The following is a 20,726-nucleotide window of genomic DNA, read 5'->3' as shown; positions in this document are numbered from 1 at the left end:
CTTGCGTGCTACCATTTCTTGACATTTATATGGTAGTTTACACATAGGCAAGACGCGTGATTTGTTTCATAAAGGTTTGACTTTGTTATTCATTGTGTGCTACCATTTCTTGACATTGGCATGGTGGCTTAAGAATCGGCAAGACGCGCGATTCGTTTTATGGTGTTTAAACATTGTTGTCCATTGCGTGCTAATATTTCTTGACATTTACATGATGTTTTACGAATTGGCAAGACGCGCAACTCATTTCATGAGGATTTAACTTTGTTGTTCATTGCGCGCTACCATTTATTGACATTTACATGGTGGCTTAAGAATCGGCAAAAGAAGCGCAATTCATTTCATTGTACTTTGATCTTGTTATTTATTGTGAGCTGTTATTTCTTGACATTTACATTGTGTTTTACGAATCGGCAAGACGCGCAATTCGATTAATGATGATTTGACTTTGATATTCATTGCGTGCTACCATTTCTTGGTATTTTACATGGTGACACTCGAATCGGCAAGACGCACGATTCTCTCCTCAAGTTTATTTCATGTTGTTTATTGTATGCCACTATTCTAAGATATTTATTATGTAATATTCGAGTTGACAAGTTATGTGATTTGTTTCCTGAATCCATATAGTGTTATTCATGATGGTGCACAATCCTTTTATGGTGTTTACTATATATATATATATATATATATATATATATATATATATATAATTATATATATATATATCCGCAATATGTGCAATTTGTGTTGAGACATTTTAAGAGTACACAGAAGGCCAGAGTTTCTAGATGCAATATTGTATGGTCCTAGTATACATTCTCAAAACAGGATTTATATGACTGGTTTAAAATTTAGTCAGAATGTTTTTTCTGATTCTCATGTAAAGGAAAGTGCTTGAATAAGAAAGTTTTCGTTTAATTCATCTTGATTCCCTTGTATTCGGCCATCTTGAAACTTAGTCATTTTAAACTTAACTCTTAGATTGTTCATGTTTTCAGAGTGACTAGGCTTAGAATCATAGTCTAGTATTGATTTTCAGGAGATATAATTTTCATATTGTGTGTTCTAACCTTTTTCTTACTACAGGTCTCCTTCCCAGCTGTTCCCTTCCTAATCCCCTCTTCCCCTCTTGAACTCTCTCTCAGTCTCTGTGATTTATCAATCAGAGTCTTGGAGCTGTTCAGTGGTGGACGTGTTGGGAACGTGCACAGACCCCGAGGATTTGGTGACTCTGACACAGGAGCAGTTGGTATGGAGTCAGATATAATAATCTTTAATCATAGTCTGGACTGGAGTATGATGGAAGGAATCAGAGGATAATTTGACAACTTAAAAAACTGCCAGAAGAAGGAAGTTATGAACTTCATGGAAATCAACAGGGGTGATGTGAGGATGGATGAATCTAAGATGCCTACTCCAATCTGTGCACTGGTGGTGAAAGCTGCGTCAATTACTTGATTTGGGAAATGCAATGCTGCTGTGTGTGTTTGCTGGCTGGTTCAAACTTGAAACTGTTCTTGTTGGGGGGCCTGTTGTAGGAAACTGGAGGAGACAGACATGTGATGTATAATAATGTCACATTATGTAGGGCTGTAGGCTAAATGTTTTGGATCTTTCATTGCCTGCTGCAGAGGTCAAAACAAATATCTTAACTGAGGTCCTGCATCCGTCTACTTGGGCGGATCCATTGCTTCCGATGAATTATGCTCTTACGGAGCCTATCTTAGAGATATGGAGGAAGCCTGTGTCGTCACCGGCTGTCAACAGATCTGTGGCAAGGAGGTGCAGGGTAGCTCCTGGGGATCCGGGATTCTTGTTGAAACATCCTACCCCGGAGAGTCTGGTTGTTCAAGCCTCTTGTTCCACACGGTCTGCTCCAGGCTCCTTCCCTGTGATTCTGTCGGACAGAGAATCCAAGAGGATGGAGCAGTCGGCGAAGAAGACTTTTTCTTCTTGTAGTATGGCCCTCAAAGCAGCAAGTGCTACCTGTGTATTAGGTAGATACATGCACGCCCTGATGGATTCAGCTAGGGCTATGGTTCCGGACCTACCGCAGGAGGTGCAAGGACAATTTGGAGAACATTTGTCGGATGCTCAGGCCGCAGCAAAGCAGATAATCCAGTCTGGTCTGGATTCTATAGATTCGGTGGCCAGGGCGATGGGTACCTCTATTGCTACCAGGAGGCATGCATGGTTGAGGTCCTCTGGCTTTTTCTCGGATGTCCAGACTGCTCTCTTGGACTTGCCTTTTGATGTGGACAAGATGTTTGGTGCTAAAGCTGACTCTGCCTTAGAGCGCTTTAAGGATAGTAGGGCCACAGCAAAGTCTTTGGGTCTGTAGGCTTCCACTACTACCCCTTTCAGGTCCTTTCGGAGGTTCTGGGGCTTTGGGCGTGGAGCCGTTTACCGTGGAAGACCTCAGTCCAGAGTCCAACAGCCTACCAACTTCCCTTATAGATCCTTTAGAGGGCGGGGAGGGTTAGTACAAGAGGGGCCACCCAGCAGCACCCTGCGTCATCTTCTTCCTCTGGAGGACAACAACAAGGGAAGCAGCCCTAGATTTCTGCCCATTTTCAGCCATACTTCTCCTGTAGGGGGAAGATTATGGGGGTCATTCCGACCCAGGCGGTAAAAACCGCCAGGGCCGGGGACCGCGGATGCACCGCCAACAGGCTGGCGGTGCATCCTTGGGCATTCTGACCGCGGCGGTACAGCCGCTGTCAGAAACGGGAAACCGGCGGTGTCCCGCCGGTTTCCCGCCGCCCTAGGGAATCCTCCATGGCGGCGCTGCAGGCAGCGCCGCCATGGGGATTCCGACCCCGTTACCGCCAGCCTGGCTCTGGCGGTAACGGGTGTCGTGGGGCCCCCTAACAGGGCCCCACCAAGATTTTCAGTGTCTGCCAAGCAGACACTGAAAATCGCAACGGGTGCAACTGCACCCGTCGCACCCCTTCCACTCCGCCGGCTCCATTCGGAGCCGGCATCCTCATGGAAGGGGGTTTCCCGCTGGGCTGGCGGGCGGCCTTCTGGCGGTCGCCTGCCAGCCCAGCGGGAAACTCAGAATTACCGCGGCGGTCTTTTGACCGCGCAGCGGTATTCTGACGGCGGGACTTTGGCGGGCGGCCTCCGGTGGGATATATTGGAAAGAGGAAGGGCAGAGTGGTCCATAAAAGCACGATATCCAGGTGGGTCATTCTTTGTATCAAGGTTTGCTACTCGTTGGCAAATAAGGTTCCCCCTGAGGGTATTAGAGCCCATTCAACAAGGGCTAAGTCTACCACTTCAGCCCTGGCTAGAGGGGTTCCGGTGGTGGATAGTTGCAAGGCAGCAACTTTGGCGTCCCTCCACACCTTTGCAAAGCATTATTGCTTGGACTCGGAGGTTAGGAGGGACGGCCATTTTACACAATCTATATTGCAGGATTTCTTGGTGTAACCAGATAGGCTCCCACCGCCGAGGGCGGTACTACTTTGGGACTCTATTCATAAGGTGAGGAATCCACAGGTAGCTGTATCCATCAGAAGAACAAGTTACTTACCTTTGGTAACGCTTTTTCTGGTGGACACACTAGCAAACAGTGGATTCCTCACAGTCCCCCCCACCTCCCCGTTGCCTGTCTGGTCATACCAAGATTTTGTTTTACATGTGTACATAGTTTTTGGTAGTTTTGTGTATATATAAATGATGGTTATAATTTTATTGCATCATTATGGTTTTATGTATATATGTATTCATTTGAGCTATTGTGAGGTGGGATTTTCACCTGTTTGCCTCAAAGGCACGTAAAAAATGGGTGAAGCTGACGTCAGCACGCCAATTGTCCAATTTAAAAAAAAATAGTCCTTCAGAAACCCATTCCCACCCTCTCTACCCACAACAAGTCCCACCCACCAAAATGAAAGGTTAAAAAAGGGACAGAAGAGGGCACTAAAGGCAGGCCAGGATTCTTTTGAGGAGCCCCTCCTCACATGCCTGAAGGGCCTCTAACTGTGCCAGCCTCCACAGGACGTGGCATTGGAAGACGGTCTCCGAGGTGGGGAAGCAGGGATAATACGGCTGACGGCTGTCCTGGCAGTGAGGCGTAGGTGTTTCCAGGCTGGAGGCACTGGGGCCTCGCTTGGGCCCTGAATACCGGCAGCAGTGACTGGTCCTGCCAACTCCTCCTCCTCTTCCTCGAGGACCACAAGCCGCTGATACTCAGCCCGTATGGCCCCTAACTTTATCCGCTGCAGCCGGGCTGCTATTTCCTGCCGTGATGGTGAAACAGCAGGAATAGCTATATCAAGAAAGAAAAAAGAGAAATTGTAAACAATGCTCTTAGCAAAGCACTTGTTTAAAATCATGTAGTGTAGTGGCACAGTAGCAGTATATTTGGTGGTCACCTCAGGCCATTCAATTTTAAGGTGATAACTGTCACAGCCGTTATATGCACTATGTAGTACAAGTATTCTTCTCTCTACTGTTGCCCTAAATTAATGGTGGCATTGCTAACAGCTGGCGCCGTGGTCTTACTCGTTACTGTCTGCAGCTGGGACAGCTGTACTAGAAAATTATTTTATTCCATTTGCCCTGTTCTTCTTTGTTCCTGGACTACAAGGCCGATGAATACTAACATGAAACATGCCACATAATATAATCAATCTTGCAGACATCCTGTCTGCCATATTTAGGCGGTGGGAGAAGCGATGCACTGCAGTACAGGAAAAGAATTAAGGAATGGGATTTAGATTATATGTGGCACATTTGCATCGTCACAGACTATCCCATTCAGGAAAATCAAGGGACTTATTTATGGACCACTTTACCCACTGTCCTTATGCCCCTCCTCCACAACTCATTGTAATAACTACTTTTTTACCAAAAAATACATTTGCTTTGCAGTAAGGAAAGGAATCTTCTTAACATACTCAACTGCAGGGTGAGGTAGAGTGGATTAGGATGGATAGGTAGAGTACACACTTTACAGATCAATCAGTTCCTCATCATCGTGTGCCTAAGGTTTGGCTAGTAGTGTGACTCACTGTGGTTGGCAAATGTTGAAAGGGAAAAATTAGAAGAGAACTAAATCCATTATGGAAGCCATAATGAATTTTATTTATCACTTGACTAGAAAAATGAGGTGCAACCAAAGATTGAATTTTTCAAGTTATTCAGAAGTCTAGGACAGAAATTAAGAACAATTAATCGAGTTAAGTACTAGGAAGTGACGGACACAGTGGGCACTGGGAAGAAAGGGAAACACACCTTTTTTAGCATTGCCATGCACTGAAAAGTGCTCGACACATTAACTTTGCAGTGCCAATTCTGCCGAATTGAACCATGCAGCTGGTCATCATGGGTGGCACTGGTGAAAGGCCATTGCGAGGGAGGGAGGCGATGGTTAATGGATGCTGGGATATATATTACCTGCCCCGCTTGATAAAAATACTGTGAGTCAAGGAAATATTCTGAAATACCATCCAAACCTTTGCATCAAACCTTTGAGCAGGGTGTTGACGAGTGGGTCAACAACACTAGTACACCCTTGTAGTGACAATATTACTAATTGTCAATAAGCAAGCAACAGGACTTACCACAGCCCGCCTGTCCCCCCTCATCCGCTCCCACAGCGTGTCGGCACTGATGCTGTTGCTGCTGGCCCCGGCATTGGTGGTAGGTGCGGCTAGAAAACAAAATTACACAATTTAGGCACCACATACGCCTCCCCCTATTGTTTTTTATAATAGCAAAATCAACCGAAAATACATCACTATACATTCGATTACAGATTTTCTTCTATCAAAATATTAGGTGGGCATTTTGTTGTTTTTAATTTTTTTAAATGCTGGGTACTCAGATAAAAAAAAAATTGTCATGGAGGTGCTGAACTGGCTATTGATGAATATGAGTTTTTTAAGAGAAATAAAAAGGTGGAATAATTGGTCAATGAAGGACATATCGACTTGGTTGGCTAATGCAATGGGGCCATCTTCCTCATACTTCCAACCATGGTGCACGGTCATCAACTGCTAGTATACTACTAATACATACACAGCATCGGAGGGTACAAACAATTACATGACCATGTTCAAAAACACCCTTTTTAGTTTTTTTTTATGATAGAGCTGAACCAAGAAAAAGAAAGCCTTCTCACGAAACGTGTAGAATACCTTACATGGGCATGCAATCTTCAGTACATGTGTTGTCTGAGCCTTACCACCACTCCACAAGAAAATACAGAAGGGGAGAGGGGAAGCTCACTGAGAAAGCAGAAGAAAGGAAGCTAAAGACAGACTATCCTAGCCAGACAGTTCGAAGAAAAGAAATTTGAGGTATAGAAAATAAGTAAATAGGATAATGCAGGGATAAGACGGTTTTTACAAAACACATACATTGAAGTGGAATTGGAAAAAAATAGGAGACAGGCACAGTAAAAAGGTAGAAAATAATTCTAAGGGTGGAGCGGTAAAAGTTAGGGAAATAAATAATAACAACAACAGGAAGACTTACTGGGGCCAGCAGACCCATCTGCCCTGGCACTTGTGGAGGGGCCACCTTCAGCTGCCTTGTCTACCTCCTGCCCCTAGATGCTGGATTATGAAAGAAAATAAAATAGAAAAGATTAGTGGTACTGTTAATAAATAGTCTCTCCAAAAATATTACTTTTTTAAAGGAAAAGGTAAACGCAGTAACATTTCTACATCAGAGGTTCAGGGGGCCTGTAGAATAATATTAGTATCAAGGACCATCCTCCTATTTCAAATTTCCTAACCCTATTCCTAATTTCCTAAACTACATTTTGGAATGACTAATAACTTGCATTGAATGATTGCTACAGTTCTCATCTCATTCTCAATCTCTCGATGCATTAGATTGGATGCATGCAAAACTACTGCACATCACTGGAGAATTGCTTGCCAATTGGCACTGTTCAAGCTACAAAAAAGAAAGGCACAGAGAAGTGAGAGAGCAAGCAAAATCGCTAATACTAATATATTAACAATGACTATTTTTGACAGGACACAGGTAGAGTCTCTGCATTACTTCTTAATCAGCCCAAGCATGCACCAAAAAGAAGTACAATTAGGTAGCGCTGAGCACCTGTCTAGATGACGATCACATAATATTATATTTGTAATATAGAGTTAACTTACCTACATGTGAGCAGCATGCTTGCTATTTGGGAAGAAACTATTAGCATTAATTTGTACTCACTGAGCCTCGCAAACTTGATGTCGAGCAGATCTGTCTCAGGATCGAGGATTTCAGCCCATCAGTGTGTCAGCTGTTGCTGGGAGTGCTGGGTCCCAAAGCTGCGGTGAACCCTTTCCTAGTGCTGCTGGCGCTCCTGCAGGCAATACCCAGAACCAGACCTGCCACCTGCTGCCAAGCTAGAGGGGAAGTGGCACTGCACATGGAACACCAATGAAGCCACCTCCACCTAATGTAATATGGCGTGGGGCTGCACCCCTTGACATCGCCGATGTCCGCAAGGAAGGCAGCTGAGAGATGGGGACCTGGTGCTGCCACACCCCTGCTGTGCTATGGCGCTGGGGACTTCAGGGGCGTGGGAGAGATAAGGAAGGAAAGATTAGGAAAAAGGAAGGGAAAAAAGTTAAGAAAAAGTTAAAAGGATGCAAAAAACAGAAAATAATTGGGAGAAAAGTTAAAATATAAAAAGAGATACAGAAAAGGTAATATAATAAAAAGAAACAGGGAGAAAATAGGTTTTAAAAGTGGGGGATGGGATAGATATAGAGACGATATATAAACTAGGACCCAGCACCATAACAAGCAGAAAAACGAAGATAGCTGCGCCCGTGCGAACCGCGTGTGGCGTTTGCGCGAGAATTCCAATGCAAGGTACAACTTTGCATTGTCAGTGATGTTAAATATCACAAGACTGGGCGTGGCAGTAAACTCCACCCACTAGCGGATCTCCGAGTCTTCCAGACTCCGCGTAGCTCTGCGTAGTGCTGCTAGACAAACTCCGCCGAGGCCTACTTTGCAGCCTGGCTACTATCCACGTCTAAGGTAGAGTGACAGCTGGGCTATGTGCATCCTTTCCAGACAGCCATTACACAGGGAGGGTGGTGGTGTAACAGGATTGTATCTGCATACTGAATGGTCTTTCTAGGCTGGGAGAGAGGGATGCGGGGCGCACTTACATTTGTATAGGCTGTGTCCTGACCTCACAATAAAGGGCGTGTTCACCACCTGCTGATGTCTGGAGCCAGGGCTGGGGTTGAAAAGGGATGTTGTTCACTTCGAAAATTCTTTTGAATTTCCCCCTAGATCCAATAAAAGTACTGGGGCTGTGACCCCATGTTTTTACACACTGTGTCGACTTATAACCCAATGCTGCTGGCTCTACAGGCTGCCCACTGCCAGAAAGAACTGTTATGCTGCCAGGAGGAACCGCTATTCGACTGACTTGTGTGTTGTGCTGACCTGTAGCTTGCTGGGTCATAATAAGAACTGTCACTTTGCTTCAAGGACCCTGATGTGATGGCCTGCTGCTGGTACCCTGCTTTAGTGCTCCCCAGTTGGTGTCCAGGGGTTGGTTGTCTGCTTTCCTCCCTCCTCTGTTTGTTTGGAAGCTAGGGGATTCTCCCCCTGTTGGTCCCGATCAGTGCCAAGAAAGAAGTGCGTGGTGAGCACTACGGTTTTCTGCTGCCTCGTCTGATTCCAAAAGAAAAGCATGAGGTCATCGCTGCTCTCAAACTGCAGGAAGTGGATTGTGAGCGCTACTGTTTTACCTGTGGCTTTGTGCCCTTCTGTAGCAACGCTGAGAGTGCCCAGTTGTCCCCCCCTGTGAGGAGTGGCCGGGGAGAAGGAGGAGTACAGGAGTGGCTGCAGGCAGTAAGCGTTGTCAAAGGGTGCACGACCTGCTGCCCCGGGGCAGAAGTAGGCATCCCCTTTGGTGTCAGGGCATTCCGGGGCGGCTGGTGTGCACGGACACCAGCACCCGCTTTGGGTTAACACCCGCATTGGTCTCCACTAACAAGGGAGTCCCTCACCATGGGGAAAGAAATAGTGAGCTATTCAGAGGGGGCAGCCATCCCACAAACAGGAGATCACTCCCAGGACCCACCTGGGATCACCTCGGCGATAGGTGTTTCATTTCCTGAGACAGCTGCACCGGGCACTCGCAGGCAGGTGCCATGGGGCCATCTTTAGGGACGAGGGACCTGGCGAGGTCTCTGGCGAGGCCCAAGAGTCAAGAGGGTCATTTGGAGTACCCTAAATTCCTTACTGGGAGAGCCCGCAGTGGGCACAGCAGCCTTTGATAATTCCACATGCAGGGGACCTAGTGAGGTCTCCCTGCCGATGTGGGTGGTGTGTGTTGTTTGCACATACCTTTGGGGGCATTCACAAATCATCTGGCAGGACGGAAGGAGTCCTCAACAGAGATCACGTTCTTGCCGATTCTGCCTTGTATTACCACATTCATTGTTGTAGCTGTGCAGGGGTTTCCTATAACATACGGTTGGTGCCTGACATATAATAGAGGTGCATGACCACTGGATCTATGTATTTATGATGGTAATTTGTAATTTAGGCATTACTTATGTGATGTGATGAGGTGTGATGAGGTGTGATGGCCATAGTGGTTACTTATGTACTACAGGGATGTTTGGTGATTCATGTGTTTTCCCTCCCTAGCTTATCTGCTACATTTCATGATCTGATATTATGATCTGTGTAATTTTTGCTTTGTCAGGATAAAAACCATATTTCAGGATCTGCCTTGTATTTGCAGGGAGGGTGTTTTTCATGAGGTGTGTGGTTTCGCAATTGCCTACTGTCATTTTTGGTCTATGACTTATATACAATACAGTAGATTATTACATAACTTTGTGTGGAGCCTCTTGTATGGTGTAGTTAATGTGTCACTTGTGTGTGTGTGTGCGTGTGTCTGTTGCGCAAATGCTTTATACATTGCCTCTGGAATAAGCCTGGCTGCTCGTGCCAACCTATCAAGGGGGTGAGCAGGGGTTATCTTGGATGTGTAGCTCCCTTACATTGACTAGAGTGGTGGGTTCTGCCTGGGTTAGGTGCCTTCCCTAGCCAACGGAAACCCCCATTTCTAACAGTCCTGTTCAAACAAATGACAAAGGTATGTCCCTGCTGTGTGGAAATTTCCCACCTGCTGAAGATACACAATTCCAGTGGTTATTCAACTCCGTTTTATCTCTGTTTGTTTATTTAGATGAAGGAGCAAGTGTCCAGTCTATTGGCGGAGGCCAAACAGAGTTCTGCTGCAGTGCTTGAAACAGCTGAAGCCAGGGACCAGTGAAGAACAAGCCATGCTTGGTACCAACAGGATTGTACAGCCAAACTGAAGTCTGACAATTCCTACCAATGAAGAACTCCTTCTGCATGTGTTGTTTTCTCTCACTGTATAGTCTGCCTCCAGTTGTATAAATGTTTGCTTGGTTTTTGTGTCCTATGAAGGATTTCTTCTGAAAGGTGTTCCAGCTCCAAACTGTTGAGGCACATGGATGAAGAAGAAAATTTTAGAAGAACCTTGAAATCATTAAATCAGGACTTTTCTTCTATCTGGTCTGAATTATGAGACGTCAAAAGGCCAGAGTTTCAATCCTAGCTTCTTCACTTGACCAAATCGGGATTTACTTTTAACATTCATATGTTATAATCAAGCATTGGTGGTAAAACGATCAAACATTATCTTTGTTTTATTGTGGCATTTCATATTCTTGTAAGTGTTGGCACATACATTGAGCTCATCTGTGTCAACACTTATCTAGTTGATATTGAATGACGGTGCATCTTCTGACCATCATGCCCTTAACGTTTAGTTCCCTCCCTCTATGACTATAAATTTTCAAAACTCAAGAATATGTTGTGGGAAACAAACTGATGAGATAAAATAGTGATCTTGAAAAAAATCTGTTTGGCCTCTTGGAATAGAATATTAACATGCAAATTCAAACTTTTGTTGATTGCAATATGTGTAAAGGATGCATCCACCAAAGTTTCAGCACCCCAATACTGCTAACAGGTCTTGAACAGAACCTAAGTACTCTGAAGGTATTTGCTTGGGAGTAGTGAAATGCTTAGTTGTTCAAGGAAGGCTCATAAGTTATCTGTCTGAGTTAGGTTGGTGCCATTTGAAAAATCTTGTCTCTCACTCTGATTTTAATGTTGGGAATGCATAATTGGTGAACACACAAAGGACATAGTTGTGTCGCTGAGGTGTGAATTTTTAACTTCTTTTTAAGGAAAGGTAAGGCTTCAGATAATTGACATTGTGGTCAAGGTATAGGCCTTTAAGCAGTATTTGCTGTGCTGCTAAGGGCACTTGCTAGTGAGAACTGATGAGGCATGTTTGTTTTCCTTGGTCTTACAAGGACTTGGCATTTTCAGGCGAGTTTAGCAGTGCACAAGTGCTGCTCTTCGACATGTTGTAATCTACTCTTTGGGCTTTAATCATGCCCATCTCACGGCCATCACTTCCATTCGTTCCTTGGCCTGCCTTTCAAAATTCCCACGATTTCGTAGGTAAACGCTTTGCATTTGTCCTGCATGAGGCTGCTTTTTACCACCTTGGAGACGGACCCTGTTACATTGTTGTACAATTGGCCATATACCTTAGTGTGGAGCACTACTGTTTTCTTTTGCCTCTCAGCACTCTACAGCCGAATGTTGTTTCTTTCTCTTCCTTGTTTTGGGATGCTGCTACTTCTTTGTGGTGTCTGTGCACAAAGGCTGCAAGCTGGAGTTTTTTTTTTTATTTATTAAATATATATGTATTTGTTAAGGTTCATATAGCACAAACTTGATCAGAGTAGTGCTTTACAAGAGGATGTGAATTTCCTATAGCACAAACTTGATCGGAGGAGCGCTTTACATGACTACATGAAGTATCATATAGCTAGACTTCGATCAGAGGAGCGCTTTACATGAGTACCACGTTACAAGTTTAACAGTTGAAAATGATACAAAATGGAGCATTTACAACAGAAGTAAACACAGAAATCCTCAAAGCGATTCTCTGGGCACAGTGGGAGAGCCGATACTACAATATTCACTGCACTTGGGAAACTCACCCCATAATGCTGTGTGGGGTATTATTTTCAACACATTTTTGCCCATTACTTACAGTGTGGTCTTCCTGCGACAATGGACCACCACCAAACCCCTCAGCATGACGCACTCTTTCTGTCTAAGTCATTCCTGGGTCCCCACACTAGGTTGTGGGAGATCCCAAAATAGTAACTTATCCCACCATTCAGTGTCTTTTTAAGCTCCCTCATGGCAGGAACTTTTGTTTTACAGCTGGGAGTAGTTTGTGTTTTAAGTGCCTTGTTTGTAAAAGTATTGCAGTAGGTCAGTCAGACCTGAAAATGTATAAGTCACTATGCCCTCTAGGGGCTACATATATAGTTACACTGATTATTTTCTGCCATTCTATTTTCATGTTGTTATACCCTCGAGGGGCTAACTATATGGTTACATGAACATGTTTCTTACAAATGCCATTTTTCTTATGGTGTCCTCGAGGGGATGTTCTGAGCATTACAATCAAGATACTACAATATTTGCAGCACTCAGAAAATTGCCCCATAATGCTTTGCGGGCATTCCTTTTTCCAAAATATTTTTGCCCATAACTCACCAAGTGGTGGTCCTAGGACAATGGGACCACCATCAAACTGTTCAGCATGATGTGTTCTTTCTGTCTAGGCCATCTCTGGGTCCTCATCCTAGGTTGTGGGGCACCCAAAAATAGTAACCTCTCCCACCATTCAATGTCTTTTTAAGCTCCCACATGGTTCGAACTTTTGTTTTACAGATGGGAGTAGTATGTGTTTTAAGGGCTTTGTTTGTAATAGTATTGCAATATGCCTGCTTGACCTAAAAATGTATTGGCACTATGGCCCTCATTACGACCCTGGCGGGCGGCGGAGGCCGCCCGCCAGGATTCCGCCCTCCATAATACCGCTCCGCGGTCAGAAGACCGCTGGGGGTATTATGAGTTTTTCCCTGGGCTGGCGGGCGGTCTCCAAAAGACCGCCCGCCAGCCCAGGGAAAAACTCCCTTCCCACGAGGATGCCGGCTCGTAATCGAGCCGGCGGAGTGGGAAGGTGCGACGGGTGCTACTGCACCCATCGCGTATTTCACTGTCTGCAAGGCAGACAGTGAAATACATTTTGGGGCCCTCTTACGGGGGCCCCGCGACTCCCCCTCCCGCCATCCGGTTCCCGGCGGGAGAACCGCCAGGAACTGGATGGCGGGAGGGGGAGTCGGAATCCCCAAGCCGGCGCAGCAAGCTGCGCCGGCTTGGAGGATTCCTTGGGGGCAGCGGGAAACCGGCGGGAAACCGGCGGGAAACCGGCGGGAGACCGCCGGTTTCCCTTCTCTGACCGCGGCTAAGCCGCCGCGGTCAGAATGCCCCGCGGGGCACCGCCGGCCTGTCGGCGGTGCTCCCGCGTGCCGCGGCCCTGGCGGTTACAAACCGCCAGGGTCGTAATGAGGGCCTATGTCTCCTATGGGCTACATATATGATTACACTAAATTATTTTTGGCCGTTTTTTTTCATTTCATTATGCCCTCTAGGGGCAGACTATATGATTACATGACCATGTTTCCTACAAATATTATTTTTATAGTGGTGACCTCTAGGGGCTGTTCTGAGCATTGCAGTCAAGATACTACAATATTCGCTGCACTCTGCTTGCCGGGCATTCCTTTAACAATGCCCATAACACACCGCATGACCTGCTCTTTCTGTTTAGATCACCCACACTAGTTTGGGGGTCCCCAAAATAATAATATACAAATATAATAAATGATGGCAATATTTTAATTTTTTGCTGCAGGTCGAAGATGAAGGTAAATGGAAGTGCTTTAGTTATATGCAGGGCCACTGGAATTATGTCGCAGAGGGGACCAAATTATGTGGCAGAGTTGACCAATTTATGTAGCAAGAAAAGTCTAGTTATGCATTTACAATGCAAATAGCTCTAATTCAAGCAAATGCAAGACCTATTGCATAGCAAATGCTTGTTAACTCGGTGGACAAAATACAGAATACTGGTAAGAACTCCAAAAACACACTATTTCCGTAGCAAGATCTTGATTGGATAAAGGCATGGGCCACCCGAATACAATGTGACAGTCTAAGTAAGGAAAGATGTGTTTCAGTGTTCTGAGATTAAAGAAGCCTTTGCTTAATTTTAAGGTGCCCACTTCTCACTTATTAAGGTTTCGTTCATTTTTCACAGCACTGACCAATGTGGGGGCATAAACCAGTAAAAGGACGGCAGACCTTTGCCTCCCAGTATTATAGTCTGATATTTTAAACTGAATCAACATTTTTGGGAAGTTACATTTCAGAAAACTCCTCGCCAGCATTTGGTTGTTTTATTTGGTGTTGAACAGTTGACTCCAAAGTGAAGTTTAGTCTGCGAAATGGTTGGCAAATTTAAAAAAACAAAGTTGACATTCTATCCTCATTGGCTACTACTATGGCAATGGAGCAAACACTAACCACAGTGGATTTTCCCAATAGTTTCAGCAATATGAGCATAAACGGCACAAAAAATATTTAAGTAAAGTCTGAACTGTAAAAATCTCACCTGCCGCTATAGCATAAATACACTATTGGGAGGAAATGGAAATACAGGCAAAGAGTCATGTGCTCTCTATTCAGCCAGGACACTGTTTAAATCTGTCAGATCATCTGGAATCTAAAACCACTTTGGTGTTAGATGCGGCTTCCTACGTTTTTGGAACTCTGCTAGCCCTGCCAGCGGAGCGGAGCAGAGCTCACCTGGTGTGCACCGACAGTCTGCGCTTGCGCTCTGTAGCCCATAAGTGGGCTGCAACACACACCGGAGACCAGGAGCAGGGAGCAGAGGCCAGAGGGAGGCAGCCGCTACGGACTTATCACTGTTGGACGACGAGGAGAGGAGGACCCCCTGGAAGACCCAGCTAAGTCCTCGTCTCTTATTTTTCCTTGTTTGTGCTCACTGGTACACAAACAAGGACTGAAACGGCAGCTCCCGTGACCCACGGAGTCCTGAATGAATCCAATCCAAGAAGCACTAAGCAGGGTCAGGCCTCGTTAGCCAGCTGAAATGAAAAAATATCAAATAAAAGTATGTTTTTTTAATTATTCATAACTACAAACAAATAATCCCATTTATAGAAATAAAGGTACTTCTGACCAGTTTAAGAGCCGGATGAATCCTCCTCCAGACAACTGTGTGTTACAAACATGAATGAGACTATATAAAGCTTTGGTATTGTGGTGTCCTTTCAGACACATTCTAGTGTTTCAACCAACCACTCTGCTGAGGGATGGCTTCCACACTCACCCCACACCCATCCATCACAGGTGTCACCATTCAGGTGACCCAGCTAATAAAAAGGGCCGGGCGCGTGTGCTCTGGTCCAGGTATAGGACCACTCACTATGTATCTGTGTCACCTTTATTAGTAGCATGAGGGCCTAGGGCCCCCAACACTACAGTGGCAATGAGTAGGTCTGACCCAACGTGGGCACTGGCAGCAACTTTATCGTTGTTTGTGGGGGATGAGTAGCCTTCGATTAAGGCACCCCAGCACCCACTGCCAGCACAAAGGTCACAGGCGTGAGATGACCCGATGGCCACCCAGTGCAGACAATAGCGTCCCGTGTGATGCCCCTGCAGCCACGCCTAGCGTGAGCCTGCTCAAGGACAAGTCCGAAGAAAGTGAGTATGGCGAAAATTGGGTGAAACGGCACAGCAAATAGAAGACGCCCGTACTGTCCGACGTGCACCACAGCAGCTCCTGCGAGTTGGAGCTGGCATTGTGCCGCTGTGTACCTCCCTTCCCCAGTCAGGACTGAGGTGAAGCCGCATGTGAGGCTTGGGGAAGAAGATGGCGAAGCAGTGGCACAAAGACTACGACTCCATCCGTGCCATATATGAAGCACTCCTGCATGCCGGGAAGCTCATCCACACCCCGTCTGCAGCCGTGTGACCCCCGCAACGAAGGGAAGAAGACTGAGGCCGAATGCCCAGAGATGCCAGCACAGTAAGCACACACTGACTGCTTTGACCGCGCAGTTGAAGGTGGACCAACACAAGCGCCCGCTCATCTGCCGGGCGTGAGTTGAGCCCCGCGTGCAGAGCAGAGAAGAGAAGCCTCCCCTGCCCTTGAGGTGCCTGTATGAGCAGTGAGAGCAGGTACCGACAGCGTCACATCTCAGGGAGACGAGTTGCCCCTGCATCACCAGGGAGGAAGGACAGGTCTGGTCGGGGGGGAACTATGAGGTGCCCCCTTGGCGGCCGCCTACTGTCACTGCCCCAGCAACAAAGGAACCCTGTCCCCGCCTGCAACACGGGGATGCAACAGAAAGGAGGATGTGCGCGGTGGGGCTGGGTGGAGGAATCAGGACACACTGCCTCGATGGGAACAAGGCACTCCTATCGCACGGCAGTGCTTGCCCCCACCCCCACAACAATCAGAGGACAGTCCTGCAGTGTTGTAAAGGCTGCTGCGGCCGTTGAACACAATGAGACTGCCCTCCATACCTGTGTTACTTTTGTGCAGAGGGCCCGACCAGGACTTTCACCAACAACGGATAAGCTGCTCCTGCGCAGCGTGGCTTCCCACCACCATCTTCACCACGAGCAGATGGAAGCCATATCTTGTGCGAGCCAACATTTCAGACATACCAGAAACCATGTTACAATACACCTCATCAATCCCATTGTCACACATTCATAGGGTGTCTCCCATCTACTTGCATCCTGTACTTCCTCCGCAGGCCACCCAGTTTCTGGTGCACGTGTTGTTAAGTTGATGTAGCAGCTTTATTATTCCTTCCTCTACCACCGTCGATGCGCTTCTTTTGCAAATTTCCCCAGGAATCTGTCTTCCTAAAACATTTTTGGCCATCATGCCCAGCAGCTTCTTGCTACCACCAGCCCAGTTTCAAACATATGTGCCCCATATTTTAATGGGATTTAATCAGCCCAGATCCCATCAATGCCAGTCTTGCCATCAGATTCACTGAATTTGCAGTTGTTTTGGATAGTTATTTCAAAATCCCTTAACCTGAGGTCAGTTCTTTATTGCATGTATGAAGGTTCCAGCACACCCACATCTTAGCAAAATGTGCAAGTTGTGAGCATGTAAACTAGAGACAATGTAGGATTTTTACCTGGACCAGTCCGTACATCTCTTGTATAGTTACCTTCAAGGGATGTTTACATGCTTCTTCTCAAACCACATCTTCCAGTGCACCAGCGTACCTTACCAATCTGTTTTTCAGGTTCCCAAGCATAAATGTGGTGACATAAATTCATGTTTTTTGTTTTTGATATTGCTTTAGCCAGTAGTACTTTGAGAACACTCTGTGTATTACTGGAGGGCTATCCTGGGGGGCTATCCACTTATCTGTGTACCATTGCAGGGCTTGTCCTAATGATATAGACAGCTACAGTGTTGGAAATTCCAGAGAGAAAATTCCACTTTAATGGTTTCAAAGTATTTTATCTCACAGTCCCACACATCCCCTCTATACCTATAGTGTCCCATTTCCTAAAACCAAAGTTGCTGCCCCCTGAAGCACAGCAATATCCCAGGGTGGGCTCTGCAGTAAGTCTCTCTTCTGAAGCAATACAATTCTTGTACTGGACAGAAAGAGCCCCCGGGAGGCAACAGGCTGCCTACTTACTCCTTGTTGTCTACAGTCAGACCTCGCAGGAGAGTAACATGTTAATATTTAGATTCAGCTGTATGATCACACCTGAAATTGAAGAGGGGTGGGAGAGGATGTTTGGGAAGATCGACACAATCAGGTTTGATGTTAGGTCTTTAACCAAGGCACAAAATGTGGGGAGAAAATGTTTCAATTAATGGGAAGGGCAGTGCATTCACTGGAAAATTTCAAGTGTCGGGTTTTACTCTCTGGTAGTACCTACCTCCTTTCAGCAGATCAAGCAATCTGCATCTGAAAAGCAGATAAGGTTGGACTTAGGATTGACATTGTGCCTACCTCATGCCTGCTACAAAACAGTAGATGAAAGAATATTTTCAAATGACGTATCTTTTAAATAAGATTACTCCTGATTGGCCCACATCTTTTTAAATGTAATTTCTAGTTGGCTCCATCACTTAGTTGTTGGATGCATACATTTACATTTTTTCAGCAAGAACTTTGTTTTGCACTACTTTGTCTCACAAAACATTCACAGAACAAAATCCTAGAATGTCGTAGTCTTACAGAGTTTTCCTTTAAGCAGGGTTTCTGAATATTTTCTTAAATGGTGTTGTAAAGTGGCCCTTTTTGGATGGTCATCCCCACGTTTTGCTGTCAGATGCCGTGGTTTTTGCCCTGTTAGTGTACTGAGGCCTGCGAACGAGGCCCCAGTACCAATGCTCTTTCCCTTAAAGTATATGTTGACTTGCATATGCCAATTGGCAAGCACCTTACCAGCCCTGTAAGTACCTAGTAAGTGGTGCACAGGGCCAGAGTTGGAAAAAGGGGTCAGCAATGCTGCAGCACTAATTGTGCCACCCTGAGTGACCCAAGTAAAAGAGAGACTGCAGAGCAGCCGTGTCAGCCTGCACAAGCATCGTGCTGCTCAAGTGAGACTCTGCGTGCATCAGGCGCAGTCAGGATCCCTGTTACTGCCCATAGAAAGGTCAGCCACCCCTAAGGCAGGCCTCCTCTAACCCAGGGGGCACTGCTCCATGAGTGAGGGCATATGTGCAGGAGCACATATGCCCCTGTGCTGGCATTTAAACTGCAATGCTGGCCCGAGTAACATGCAGTCCATTGGATATTATGGGCTGGCATCTGACCACTGTTCAGATGTCCAGCTCAGCAATGGCCCAGCCAAACCCTGCTGTGTGTGGTATCAAACACTGTGCTTTGTAACCCTGAATCTGATGCACAGGTTCAGGAATAAAAATCAGATGCCATGCCCAGGTGGCAGTTGTGTTCCATGGTAAGACTCCTTAGTCAAACCATGTAATACGTTCACCTTCATACAAATGGTATTACAGTTTATTGCTCTGCTGCTACTAGAGTTCATAGATATACTTCATGTTTGGGCATCAAGGTATATTCACACTGTACTCTTTGTCTGTGTTCAATGTGTGTTTCTACAGCAATACCTTTGAAAATGGGGGCTGTATTTAAGTCTATGTGAGTGCCCAAGTACGCCACAGTAAAAAATGTTTAATGGGAACAGAAACATATAGTTATTATGTAGAATCATGTACTACTGTGTGTTGGAAGGCCTGGACAAGAGGTGCTCTCCCACAAGATCTCAACAGTGTTGTCTCTGGTACTAACATTCTGTTCGAAATGCTTAGTGGAGGGGGAGTGTGGAGGTGAGTGTGGGGAACACGTGTGTGTTTTGCACAGGCCTAGCCTTGACCACCTTGACCAGTGCTGCCAACTTTGGAACTCGGGAACTACACTCTGGCGTTAGCTCAGCATCCTGTGATTTCTTGTAATGCAACAGGTGCTCAAGTAAATCACTTCAATGCCCTTGGGACGAATTCACACTATATAAAACTAAAAAAACAATCTGCCAATGTTCATGTTTTAAAATTCTGCAAAGGATTTAGCATGATAATTAAAGTGGAATCTTTATATATAAAAACCTTTTTCCTTTTAAAATAGGTGCTTTGTATTTGTTAATTTGATAATCAATTATGGATTATTAATGAAACTTTAAAAATCATTATAAAGTGCATTTGCCTTACGATTACTGTTTAAAGCGCATACTGATTAGGAGAAAAATACAGGATTCAGCTGTTTTGCTTCATTTCCGTACGGGCCGGAGATTAAAATTCCCGTCAGATCAGGTGTTGAGGCCCTAGGACCATTATATTTTACGTTGCCCGCCTGAACAAAATGCAGTGGTTTTAGTTTTTACCCATGTTACTGGCTCTATAAACTATAAAATACTAAAGTACTAAAAACATTTCTATAAAACTGAGTCCATCTAGTGTTTCATGAAAGGGCATGATCTGGGAATGTGGGCCAATATTTATATTTTTTTTAGGTCGAGCGTCGCATTCGTCGTGTTGTATACTTAATAAGTATACTTATACTGTGGGTTCCAGCGATTTCATTTGTTGGTTCCAGTGTCATTAAAAAATCCTTGCTTGCTAGTGGTCAGTTCTGACTCCTTGTCCTGCCTTTTTCTCTTTGGGAACAGCACAAACTACTGTATAATTACGCTATGTCCTGTTTATCTCTTCTGTAGGGGACTTTTTCTTTCAGTATTGGCCTGTTTGTGTTACACTGTGGGTGTATAATCAGCCCCTCCTCCCCACCAGCTCCCTCTGCAAACATACATCAACAGCAGCGGGGGCTTTTCCAGGGCCAGCTCACTCTCGCTCTCTTCCTCGTCTCTAAACATGTTTCTGTTTGTTGTGCCTAGTTGCTTATTGTAAAAGCGCGTCAACTATATGCAGTTAGAGATTCCAATGTGCAGGAACACCACTTTTAATCAAACTCCAAGACAGAAAAGGATTTATTAACATTGCGGAAAATACTAAAAGCTATTACGGGTCTTTCCTCCTAGCAAACAAATACTCATTGTTACAACGTGTCACTCATTCCCTGTGAACTGCAGCCCTTGTGTTTTCAAATTGTTGATTCATGCATCACTTAAAAAAACACATGGAAATACATGTAAATAAACTACAAGAACCACACATCTTTTTAATGGGCGCAACTGCTATGAATCTTTAGGTGAAGGTT

Source organism: Pleurodeles waltl, chromosome 3_1, assembly GCF_031143425.1.
Source record: "Pleurodeles waltl isolate 20211129_DDA chromosome 3_1, aPleWal1.hap1.20221129, whole genome shotgun sequence".
Classification (NCBI taxonomy): Eukaryota; Metazoa; Chordata; class Amphibia; order Caudata; family Salamandridae; genus Pleurodeles; species Pleurodeles waltl.
Note: the sequence above shows the minus strand (reverse complement) of the source record.